At 55.5% G+C, this 12,266-nt stretch overlaps 1 protein-coding gene and 1 long non-coding RNA gene across 3 annotated transcripts in view; both read left to right on the top strand.

Annotated features, from left to right (window-relative positions):
• Nucleotides 1–12,266, top strand: part of ABL1 (ABL proto-oncogene 1, non-receptor tyrosine kinase) — a 115,550-nt gene that overhangs the window by 19,091 nt on the left and 84,193 nt on the right. The gene's annotated exons all lie outside the window — the stretch shown is intronic.
• On the top strand, nucleotides 6,195–11,385 carry LOC144948492 (uncharacterized). Its single transcript, XR_013640167.1, has 3 exons — nucleotides 6,195–6,331; nucleotides 9,891–9,992; nucleotides 11,265–11,385. It is a non-coding gene; the product is annotated as an uncharacterized LOC144948492 (long non-coding RNA).

Raw genomic sequence — 12,266 nt, 5'->3', positions numbered from 1 at the left:
CGGGTGGCTGTTGGGGTGAGCGGTTCCGTCAGTAAAATGGATCGGAATGTTACCAAAACGAAAGCGATTGCAACGCTTTGATGGCCCTCGTGACGCACACATCGGGGAAACCCGAGGGGGGGGGGGGTAGAGGAGGGGGGGACCAGCGCGCTGCCTGGCATCGGGAGAGGAGTTTTGGGAAATCTTCCGCGCCGCGTGTGTCGCGCGCCCGGGCGAGAACGTTTTGGCACCGTCGCTCCGGCTGTTGTTGACCGTGCGTCGGTGTTTCACATGACGCAGGGGTTGATGCAAGGTTGTTGTTTTTCTTACCACAGCCCGAAACGTCGGAAGCCCACCGTTTCGGGCACGTGCTCGCGTAAGCACATGCTGCAGGCCCATTTAAATAAATATAAAAATGTTTACGTGACGAGACAAACATTTTTACTATTATTATCATCATGAATAATACCCAAAACAGCATGTGTATTTATATATATAGTAAGCGTCGTAATACTTTCACTGTTCCAGCCACACACCTCGGGTAAGTGATGTGGCCTATGTTTTGCAATTACAACGCCACCCCCCCCTGTCCACGTCAATTCGGTGGCAATGCTGTTGGTGGGTCCTCCCTTCAGCAGTCGTCCTTAACGTGCATATAGCTGCCGAGACGCACGCTGTCATTCATTCATGCCCACGGACGACGACGATGACGATGACAACAAAAACGTAGAATTTTTTCGCCACCGCTTCTGGGTGGATTTTCCTTATCCACAGGAAAGACGTGCGTTGGCGATTCGGATTTTATCGAGCGCATGCAAGAAGAGGGACACTTCTCCGTCACTATACGTGGAACAATGCGATGAAGGCGTCACTTTTGGGCCGCTCCTCTTTTTCCTGCGGAAAAATATGCGCGTGATAACAATAATAAAATGTAATAAATCAGTTCGCGGATAATGTGATTTTAAGTCTTTTTTGTGACGATCGATTCGGTTGGGGTCGCCGCGCTGGACAGCAGTCATGGGTAACAGGGCGTCGGATACGAGTCTCTCTCTTCCCTGTATTTGCGCAATATCTCAGCGCACCGATGCACGCACAATTGACTAACACGAACAGACAGGAATGGTGTTGCCGTTTGAGTGGACGTACTATAATCGTTTCAGGCAGTGGCGCGTCCTAATGGCACATGGACATTTTTCCTAAAATTAGACAACATTCACGTGGCATATAACAATGGTCACTTAAATGTACACTTTGAGATCAGCAACAGTGATGATTATCAGAACCGGTCCTGGCCCTCCTCCCCTAGGTCGACTCAGCCTGAAATCAATTCCTGGTTGCGGTGTGTCATCATCTGCACTACGGAGACAAAGGCGGCCGGGCGTGGAGCTGGCCACCCACCCGCTCGTGTGCCGTGCCGGTCTTCATAGGTGCTCGCTAAGAGCACTTGCCCCAACAGTCCGTTAAGGCTATACGGGGGGATCTTTGCCTTTGTGTGCGTATGCGCGCGCATTCTCTACGCGTGTAAGAGCGAGCGAGTGAAGCGCACGCGTCCGGAACGCAGGCAAAGCGCTCCCCCCGCTCACGTGACGCATTCTGCGGCCGCGCTGATTTTTTTTTTTACTACGGTGGCATCGTTAGGATGCACTTACGCTGATTTCAGCGCGTTCACTCGGAGCTTTTTGCGCCCGGGCTGCGCCGTCCATTATTCATCGGGAGGAGACGCGGTGGCGCGAGCAGAACATCCGTCTCCCTTTGCGAAAGCAACCCCGCATCGACTCCGCTAAATGCGGGCGCGGCGAGCGTTTTTAGCGGAATCCTGACGACGCGCCCTCCCGTCGCAACGTGCGTGGCGGCGGCATTGGAGCGTTTGCCCTGAGCGTCGAGCGGAAGCCGGGGGGTGAAGGACCTATGGCCCATAAGCCAGATGCTGCCCATGACTTCCTCTCCCCCGAGCTGCACGGGGCACGAAGCGTTTGCGTTTAGTTTGCTTTCGCAAGGTCCTCCGCTCGCAAGGGCTTCGTGTGTACGTGTGTACGTTGAACTTCTTCCGCACTGTACCGAGCCAACCGTGCTCATCGGAGGTGCGGGGGAAGGACAACAAACTGAAAACACAAAAAGCAGTTTTGTGTCAACTTTTGTGTCAACTTCAAACAACACCGGAAATATTCTGTGGAGATTAGACCCTCCTGGGTTTGTTTTTTGTCAAACAAAATCAAGGATATTGTTGACATATTTCCACGGGGTAACGTTAAAATGTGACTGCCAAAGGAATGGAGAGCATCCGAGAGGACGTCAAAACCGAGAGAAGGAGATGGAGCGATAACATCTGGTCAGGTGCAGGTGGTTAGGCGGATTGCTGCATCTCAGGATTGTGGGAAGCGGCAGCGACGGGGGCTTGGGGAGGCCTTGATGCAGCAGTGGCAGTGTGTGTGTGTCCGCACGGTACATAGCCAACCTACTCTTAGTTCTTTCGGTAAAGTCACGTAGGTAAAAAATGAAATTAAAATTAATAAAAAATAAAAACAATAAAATCACGACGTTTCGGAGGCAACACAAGCTTCCGTCTTCAGGTGAAACTGTCACAGCAAAATATCTGTATCAAGTGCTGTGACAGTTTCAACTGAAGATGGAAGCTTGTGTTGCTCCGAAACGTCGTGATTTTATTGTTTTTATTTTTTATTAATTTTAATTTCATTTTTTACCTACGTGACTTTACCGAAAGAACTAAGAATAAGAATCCTTGCAGTCACGAAAGCTTCAAATCTAGAATAGCCAACCTAGCCAGCCATGCTAATTGGAGGTGCGGGGGAAGGACAACAAACTAAACACAAAAAGCAGTTCCTAAGAAATTCATTTTCAATCTAGATTATTTAAGAGTGCATAGCTGCAGTGGCTTCCGAATATCGGAAGGAAGAGCGTTCCAGACCGCCGCGGTAATAGCGCCTTTCATCCAGCAGTGGATAGACCATGTCCGACGACAATGCTGATGAACTGTCGGGCATAATGCACTGCCGCTCTAAGTTTAGATTTTGCGTTGCCAGTGGCGTAGACATGGCCAATGGGGAGGTGGCATTTTACCCCCGGCTCCCCCAAGACAGCTGTTTTTCAACTGGCAAGTAGGGGTCAGGAAATCGGACACTGGTCAGCTTGGACTTCGTGTCAGTTAAGTTAAACAAGTACTGTGTGTGTGTACGTGGTGAGTGATTGGTGCTTAGCACCCTTTCGGTACCAGTCTGACCCAACCTCACGCCGACTCGTTTGACGGAGTTCCCGTAGTTTATACGGAGTGCTCTTGCCAACAACGTGTGGGTAATTGACAGCACGGTTTATGCTGGGAAGCGTTGGATCCAAACCATGGGGCCAGCAGAGTAGAATGGGCGACCTCCCACTGAGCGAAAGTTGGACTGGGGACTTTGACGCAGAGCATTGGTTGCTGGGGTGGAGAGTGTGTGGAGGGGAGTAGAGTGAGATGAGAGGGGAGAGGTAGGGGAGTGCGTGGAGGGGAGTAGAGTGAGATGAGAGGGGAGAGGTAGGGGAGTGCGTGGAGGGGAGTAGAGTGAGATGAGAGGGGAGAGGTAGGAGAGTGCGTGGTGGGGAGTAGAGCGAGATGAGAGGGGAGAGGTAGGAGAGTGCATGGAGGGGAGTAGAGTGAGATGAGAGGGGAGAGGTAGGGGAGCGCGTAGAGGGGAGTAGAGTGAGATGAGAGGGGAGAGGTAGGGGAGTGCGTGGAGGGGAGTAGAGTGAGATGAGAGGGGAGAGGTAGGGGAGCGCGTAGAGGGGAGTAGAGCGAGATGAGAGGGGAGATGTAGGAGAGTGTGTGGAGCGGAGTGGAGCGAGATGAGAGGGGAGAGGTAGGGGAGCGCGTAGAGGGGAGTAGAGTGAGATGAGAGGGGAGAGGTAGGAGAGTGCGTGGAGGGGAGTAGAGTGAGATGAGAGGGGAGAGATAGGGGAGTGCGTGGAGGGGAGTAGAGTGAGATGAGAGGGGAGAGGTAGGGGAGCGCGTGGAGGGGAGTAGAGCGAGATGAGAGGGGAGAGGTAGGAGAGTGCGTGGAGGGGAGTAGAGTGAGATGAGAGGGGAGATGTAGGAGAGTGCGTGGAGGGGAGTAGAGTGAGATGAGAGGTAGGGGAGTGTGTGGAGGGGAGTAGAGTGAGATGAGAGGGGAGAGGTAGGAGAGTGTGTGGAGGGGAGTAGAGTGAGATGAGAGGGGAGATGTAGGAGAGTGCGTGGAGGGGAGTAGAGTGAGATGAGAGGTAGGGGAGTGTGTGGAGGGGAGTAGAGTGAGATGAGAGGGGAGAGGTAGGGGAGCGCGTGGAGGGGAGTAGAGCGAGATGAGACATAAGCAGGAGCAAGTCCATGTAAATGTATGCCACGACCATAAATTGAACTCAGGTTACTGGATTCACTGCGCAGTGCACGCACGGACAACTGCAAGTAGCACACCCATTCAGACGTACACACACACACGTGTGCGCGTGCATCTTTTACCCCACTAGTTCAGTATAAAACAACCTTGCTGTCAATTAGGGCATTACGGTCTACGAGATAAGAGCCACGCTGTGTAGATAAGAGACACGAGGCGGCTGTGTAAATGGGGCTCCCGTGATGAATGGGAGCGCAGGGAACTTGAGAAATTCTTTCTCTCGCATTTGACCTCGCCTTAGTGCTTCACAAATAGCGCTTTCTCCTCTGAGCTTCGGCGGCGGCAGCAGCAGGAGGAGCGGCAACAGCACACACTGCCTGTTTTTTGTTCAGACCTCCCGTTTTAATGTTGATTAGAATCAGCCCGGAGAGAGAGAGAGACGGGAGAGACGGGAGAGCGAGCGCGCTCGGAAGGCTTCGTGTCTTCGTGGCCGCCCCGTTATTTTTTGTTTTTTTTATGAGCCTTGCAACACACCGGCCGGACGCTCCGTCCAGCGCTGATGCGGCACTCTCGAATTTAAGTGGGCAATTGTTATCGCCGGTCGTCCGGTCGGTGTTCCGCTGCCCCCCCCCCCATCTATACAGCCTAAACTGGCTCTTAGGTTCCCATTCCTCGGACGCCTAATGAATGAGATTTGGGAGTGTGTATGTTTGTCCGAACCGTCTTTCATCGGTGTTGGTGTAGTCCCTCTGCCAGATTCTGAAGAATTCTTAAAACAATTCTTCCACGCCTCCTCAATGTCCTTTGTAAGTTCATTTTGTGCACGTTATAATTTACGAATGAATGGATTCATACACATCATACGTGTGTAGTAACGCTTATGACTCGTTCACACCGGAGTTGGAGGCACACTTGTTTATTTAACACCACACGTTGTGACATACACACTGAGGGGGTATCGGCCCCCTCACCCGTCTATCTGAGGACACACCTCTAGGCTAACCCTAGCCTGCCTCTGAGTCCTCCTCTAATGGGCTAGGGGAGGCTATCTTGGCCCGACACTGGTCAGTCGGGCCCGGTACCCAGAGTCCAGACCAGCACTGGCTCTGGCTCTGGTACCACGCCACTGGCTCGAGCCTGCGCGGTCCTGATAAGGACAGCGTGCCAGGGGGAGACCAGGGCTCTATCTAGGACGTCTTCCGTCTTCTCTTCTTAGCTAACACCACACTCCCGAGCCCTTCGATACATTCCCCTTTTATACCCAACCCCTCCCTGAGGGGTGGGGCCCCGGGGGATCATAATGACCGAATCGACCCCCCAGGGTGTCTGGCGCGGACGTCGCAGAGGGCACCTGCTCGTGCACTCACGTAGCCCCGCCTACTGTGTTTGTTTACCATAGGCTGCCATGCATAACGGGCTCTCTCTCTAACACCCCTACATCACTCCCCCCCGCATAGCATGCAGCCGTCCCGGCTGCCAACATACAAAAATTTGACAATAAAGGTGCCTTCACCCCCTGACCGCGCGTGTGCCTCACTATTTTTGAACAATAACAGGAACCAGAACAAGAACGCAACAGCAAGGTGAGAAACAACCCGTCGCACCCCCCCGAATAAATACGAATTCCGTAAAAAAAACAGCCTATATACAATCAGCAGGGAACCCACCCCGCACACACAACACACGGTGAACCCAACATATGTACATCCGAGGAGCGAGGAACACACCACCCACACAACACCCAATAAACACAACAGCTATGTACACATTTTGCCGGCCTCACAACAGTTTGCGCATTTTAGCGCGCGTCCTTGCAGCGGGCCCCTCACATGGGGTAACCCCGCGTGGCGGACCATCAGGTGGCGAATGTCCGTCTTGGGGTGAGCATTCATCCGACTCCGCGTGACCCTTGGCATCCGCAGGCGGGGTGATCGGGCGTGAGCCCGTCACTCCTGATGCTCCTGAAGGTGGCACAGCCGGCAAGGCATTTGGTGAGAGCGACGGAGACGGACCCAGCGAGTCGGCCGACCCCCCACACGTTAGGCCACGCGCATGTGAAGTGGGATTGTGTACCCCCGCGAAGGGTTTTAACCTAGAGGGGTGCACGAACCATCTCCGCTTCCCCCACTTTATGCGCACGCACTGCGGACGTAACACCTCCACCACTTCCACAGGGCCCCGCCACGGCCGCACCAGTTTAGAGGAGGTCGCCAGTGGCACCTGGGGGCAGTGCAACCATGCCTTGTCCCCCGGCTTCCACTGCAGTATGTGCGCTCGACTCAATCTGAGGCGCTCATTCGCCTTCTGACGGAGGTCAGAGTTTTGCATTGCAGCATCCCGTGCCTCGGTCAATTTGTCCAGATTAAATTTAACATGGTCAGCCAGATTAGTTTTTCCCTGCGGCACGGGGATCCGCAACTGGGCACGAACAGGCGGGTCTGGTTCTCGGCCGTACATGAGGTAAAAGGGAGAAAACCCCGTAGCTGCATGGGGTGCCATCCGGTACGCCGCCAAGACCCCCTGAATTTGTAGGTCCCAATCCGTTTGCGAGTCCGAAACTTGTTGTGATAACATGGACGAGATGGTGCGATGCAAACGTTCGACCATCCCGTCAGTTTGTGGGTGATATGGGGAGGTCCGAATTTTCTTTGTGCCCAGGAGATCGCAGACTTGTCGGAGTAGTTTACCGGAAAAATTCCTGCCCTGGTCGGTCAGCAACCTCTCCGGAGCACCCTTGTCCAGGACATAACCCTGAACAAAGGCCTCCACGATGGCTGCTGCCGACTGGTTGGCCAGAGGCCAGGCCATAGGCCAGCGTGTAAAATACTCGACACCAGTCAACAAATATCTATTCCCCCTGGGGGTGGCGGGGAATGGTCCCAAAATGTCCAGAGCGACCAGCTCGTTTATCCTGGACACCTTGATCGATTGCAAAGGCGGGTTAGACTCCCGTGCCGGCGGTTTGCGTTGTGCACATTGAGGGCATGATCCCAACAAATCCCCAACATCCCTCGTCATGCCAGGCCAATAAAAATCAAGTTGCAACAAGGCGAGAGTCTTTTGGGTCCCCAGGTGTAGGAGGCGCTCATGAGCGGCCCATACCACCCTACCCCGCAACCCAGTAGGGACCACCAGCCGATGTCGACGTGACTTCCCGTCCCAATGCATCAGCAGACCTTGGCACATTTCCCATGCGTCGGAACCACCTCTTTCCCCCCCCCCCGCACCGCCAACGCGACGTCGCCACCCGAGGAGGGAGACATCCTCCATCTGGAGGCGCCCCCATTCAATGACGGGCAACCCCAACAGGGAATCTTTGCCCTGTTGTTCGATCGAATTAGGAACCACTGCATCGTCGTCGTTGGCGGCCGCCAAGACAGGTACCGATGTGTCCCCTGGAGGCCTGCAACGTCCAGACCCCAGGAGGCATGCACACTCGGAGGCGGTTGGCAAGCGTGACAGAGCGTCCGCGTTGGTGTGGCGAACGCCCTTACGGTATGTGGTTTGGAAATCGTAATCCTGGAGGACCTCCAACCATCGGGACAATTGTCCCGATGGCTGTTGAACCCTCAGGGCGTACTGCAGTGCCGCATGATCTGTGCGGACGGTGAAATGCCGACCGTACAGATATGGGCGATACTGTTGGACGAAATGGACAATTGCCAACAGTTCCCTACGGGTGACACAATATCGTTGCTCCGCTGGAGACAACACCCGACTGCCGTACGCAACCACACGTTCCACGCCGTCAACCACCTGGGAGAGCACGCCCCCAATACCCGTGTTGCTCGCATCGGTGTCGAGCAAGAACGGTTTTGAAAAATCAGGGTAAATCAGGGGGGGAGCGTTTACCAAAGCATCCCGAAGGGAGCAAAAAGCAGCTTCCTCCTCCTGACCCCAGCAGAACCGAACCCCTTTAGATGTTAAAGCATGTAGGGGTTTGGCGATAGTCGCAAAATTAGCGACGAAGCGTCTATAATACGACGCAAACCCAATGAAACTCCTAACCTCTCCCACTGAGGTGGGAGTCGGCCAGGAGCTAACACACTGCGTTTTGGCGGGATCGGTAGAAATACCTGAGCGCCCCACGATGTGCCCCAAATAACGCACCGACTCGCGTAACAAATGGCATTTTTGGGGCTTAAATTTCAAATTAGCAGCCCGCATCTTTAGGAAAACTGCCCGCAACCTCTGGAGATGTTCCTCAAAAGTTTTGCCAAAGACAATGACGTCATCCAAATAAATCAGGCACGACTCCCATTGCAATCCAGCCAAAACCAATTCCATCAACCGCTGGAAAGTTGCCGGCGCTGAGTGTAAGCCCATCGGCAACCGGTTGAATTGAAACAGGCCGTGCGGAGTACGGAAAGCAGTTTTAGGCTTTGAATCATCGTCCAGAGGAAGCTGCCAGAATCCCGAAAGTAAGTCCAATGTGGAGAAGAATCGCGCTCCCGCCAAGGCGTCAAGCGATTCGTCCATCCGTGGGAGCGGGTATGCGTCGGCAACCGTAATTTTATTAAGGCGCCGAAAGTCAACGCAAAACCGCAACGAACCGTCCTGCTTCTTAACCAGGACGATCGGCGCTCCCCAAGGGCTGTTGGAGGGAGAAATGATGTCGGCGGCTAGCATGTCATCAACAGCCGATTTGACATGGTCCTTTTCGGCGGGACTCAACCGAAAAGGATTCTGGCGTATTGGCGCGCTGTCACCCGTATCAATATGGTGACGCAGCAGATGAGTGCAGCCCAAATCGTATTTATCCCGACTGAAAACGTCGGAAAATTCCCTCAGTAGTGTCTTAAGACGTTGGCGCTCTAAATTTGACAGGTCCGTCGATCCCGCGCAAAGCGCCTCGAGCCACCCTTCATCGCTGTCCGAATGTGGTCGCGGTGCAGGGACAGCGCCGACATGACTCGCGACGGGTTCCTCACAGGGCACCGGCGTTGCGTGAGCAAGCACGGTCCCCTGTGGGACCACCACCGTCTGTGAGCCCACATTGAGGACCGCGATGAAGGGTTCTCCTTCCCCTCTCACTATGGTCTGGGCCGGGAGTAAATTAGGTCCACTGACCCCGGCCCTAGACGGTCCCAGCAGAACCCCTTGAGCCCCAATGCCCTTAGCGAAGGGCCGCCGAAGTTTCAAAGGAATTAACATTTGCGCCCCCGGAGGAACGCGCACCGTTCTATCTACGAACGCCGGCACCGTCGCGAACGCCGTCCGGCTCGTAGCGGGGGATGGCAGAAACGCCATGCGTCGGCCCGATGGGAGCTCAATGCATCCCTGGTCGATTAATATCCTAATCGGCATTTTGGCCAGGAAATCCGTCCCCAGCAGGCACGGAACCGCCAGCGAGGAGGAAACAAAAATCGGCCCAGATAATTTAATATCCCCGACACAAATTTGGGCTCGAATCTGTCCGATGATGCCAAGTGAACCCCCGTTAGCAGCAAAGAATGGCACATTAACAGGCATCAAAGGACGGCTCTGGACAGGGAGAATGTTATAAATCAACTCCGAAATAATGGTCGCCGATGCTCCTGTATCGACCAGGATGCGCACCTCCACCCCATCGATGTGACCCACAACGGCCGACGACCCCGACGACGCGGCTACAACCCGATGGGCCAACACGGACCACTGGCTGGGTTCAATGTGAGTACCCAGAGCGGTGCGTGTTGGTGCCATGGTACGCGATATTGGCCCCCCCTTCGCTGCGGTGTTTGAGTGTGCGACGGGCGTGTGCGTGGGCCAAACGTGAGGGGTGCCGCGACTCGCCGGATTATGATGGTGGAGCTTGTGACGAGGGCCAGCGTCCCGTTGAGGCGTCGTCCCGCGCTGCCGAGGAGAGCGGCACCCCGAGGCGACGTGGCCCCGGATGCCGCAGTTGTAGCAGCGTGGAAGCGCTGGTGGCGACGATGGACGTTGTAGATGGCTCGAACCGGCCCGGTCCTCCCGCGCTCCCGCTCCGTGCTGCCGTCGATGGTTGACGGCGCAAACCTCTTCCGCCGGGAGGGTGGCCGCAGCGACGGCGCGCCCGCTCGCCGCCTTGCTGGCCTTCCGTCGTTGAGAGGACAGGTTTGCGTGGAGGAGACGGGCCGCTTGGAGGAAGCACATTTCTGCATCGTCCTGTGCGACAATGACGATGTCTAAGTCGTCCGCCAGCAAAAGTATCTTCTCTGTCACCATGGCGTCGATCCCTTCGTCGTCCATTCGTGGAAAGGCTTCCTTCGCCAGCGCCAGGAGGCTTGTACGGTACGCCAGGGGCGACTCCTTCGCCCCCCGCTGGCGATCGTAAAAGAGTTGACGACAGTCCGATGGTGGCCCATACACAGCGGACAGCACTTGCATCGCCTTCCGCAGCGTGGAACGCCTCTCCTTCGCTGCCGATGTTAGTGTGGCGAGGGCGTCGCTGTCGAGGAGTGCTGGCAGTGCTCGGAGAGCCTCGGCGTCTGTCCACTGTGCCATCTCCTGGTGAGCGAGGAAGCGCCGCTGGAAGCCGCCCCAGTCGCCCTCCTCGCCCACAAATTCTTTGAGCGGCGGCAGTCGCTGATGTAAGGCAGCGGCTGCAGAGGACGATCGCGCTCCCTCGTCTCCCTCACTCGACTCAGCGTCGGCCCGAAGCAGCGATGGCATCGCCGGTCGCACCCGTGGTGACGCGGCAGGTACTGTACTCCCGCCGTTGGACGCGATGCTTAGAGCGGCCACGCCCTCAACAGCAGCTGCGGCGATGGCGGGAGATTTAAAATGTTGCTCCGTTGAAATGGCGGGAAGGCGCTGTGGTCGTTGGCTGCTGTCGCCTCGTGGCGGTCCCGCAGCCCCCAGCCGCGTGATGTTATCGAGCATGGCGGCTGCGGCGTACAGCAGCTCGGCCAGCTTCGCGTGCGCCTGTCTCAGCCCCTCCGTCGACGGCTCCCCTTCCTCCAGCTGCTGTGGCGTGGATGCACCCAGCCCCGGCTGCTCGATGGCATCTTCAGCCGTCTCGGGCTCTCCAACTGCAGCGGTGTCCTCCGCCCCTGGTACTCCGACTCGAGTCGTCCGGCGTGTATCCATGTTCGTAATTTGTTTCACTTCTGACGCCAGATGTAGTAACGCTTATGACTCGTTCACACCGGAGTTGGAGGCACACTTGTTTATTTAACACCACACGTTGTGACATACACACTGAGGGGGTATCGGCCCCCTCACCCGTCTATCTGAGGACACACCTCTAGGCTAACCCTAGCCTGCCTCTGAGTCCTCCTCTAATGGGCTAGGGGAGGCTATCTTGGCCCGACACTGGTCAGTCGGGCCCGGTACCCAGAGTCCAGACCAGCACTGGCTCTGGCTCTGGTACCACGCCACTGGCTCGAGCCTGCGCGGTCCTGATAAGGACGGCGTGCCAGGGGGAGACCAGGGCTCTATCTAGGACGTCTTCCGTCTTCTCTTCTTAGCTAACACCACACTCCCGAGCCCTTCGATACATTCCCCTTTTATACCCAACCCCTCCCTGAGGGGTGGGGCCCCGGGGGATCATAATGACCGAATCGACCCCCCAGGGTGTCTGGCGCGGACGTCGCAGAGGGCACCTGCTCGTGCACACATGTAGCCCCGCCTACTGTGTTTGTTTACCATAGGCTGCCATGCATAACGGGCTCTCTCTCTAACACCCCTACACGTGTATAAACACTTGATAATTGTCTGAAAACACATTCATATATCGAGGACTGCAGAGCTTGGGCAATTGTTGATGCCCGCTCACCGGCCGTTTACCTCCCAGCTCATCTGTGGCTCCCGAGCGATCGTGAAATGCAATTTGCGTGAACGACGACGCCGTATAAAACTAAATGTTATTATTCCCATAGCTCAAATCTGCCTTCAGAAGAAGGGACGTTGGTCCTAATGGGCTTCGAATCAGTCACAACTCAAGTCGATCTATCCACTTGATAA

This window comes from Lampetra fluviatilis, chromosome 49 (genome assembly GCF_964198595.1).
Source record: "Lampetra fluviatilis chromosome 49, kcLamFluv1.1, whole genome shotgun sequence".
Lineage (NCBI taxonomy): Eukaryota > Metazoa > Chordata > Hyperoartia > Petromyzontiformes > Petromyzontidae > Lampetra > Lampetra fluviatilis.
Note: the sequence above shows the minus strand (reverse complement) of the source record. Positions and strands in the feature narration are given on the sequence as shown.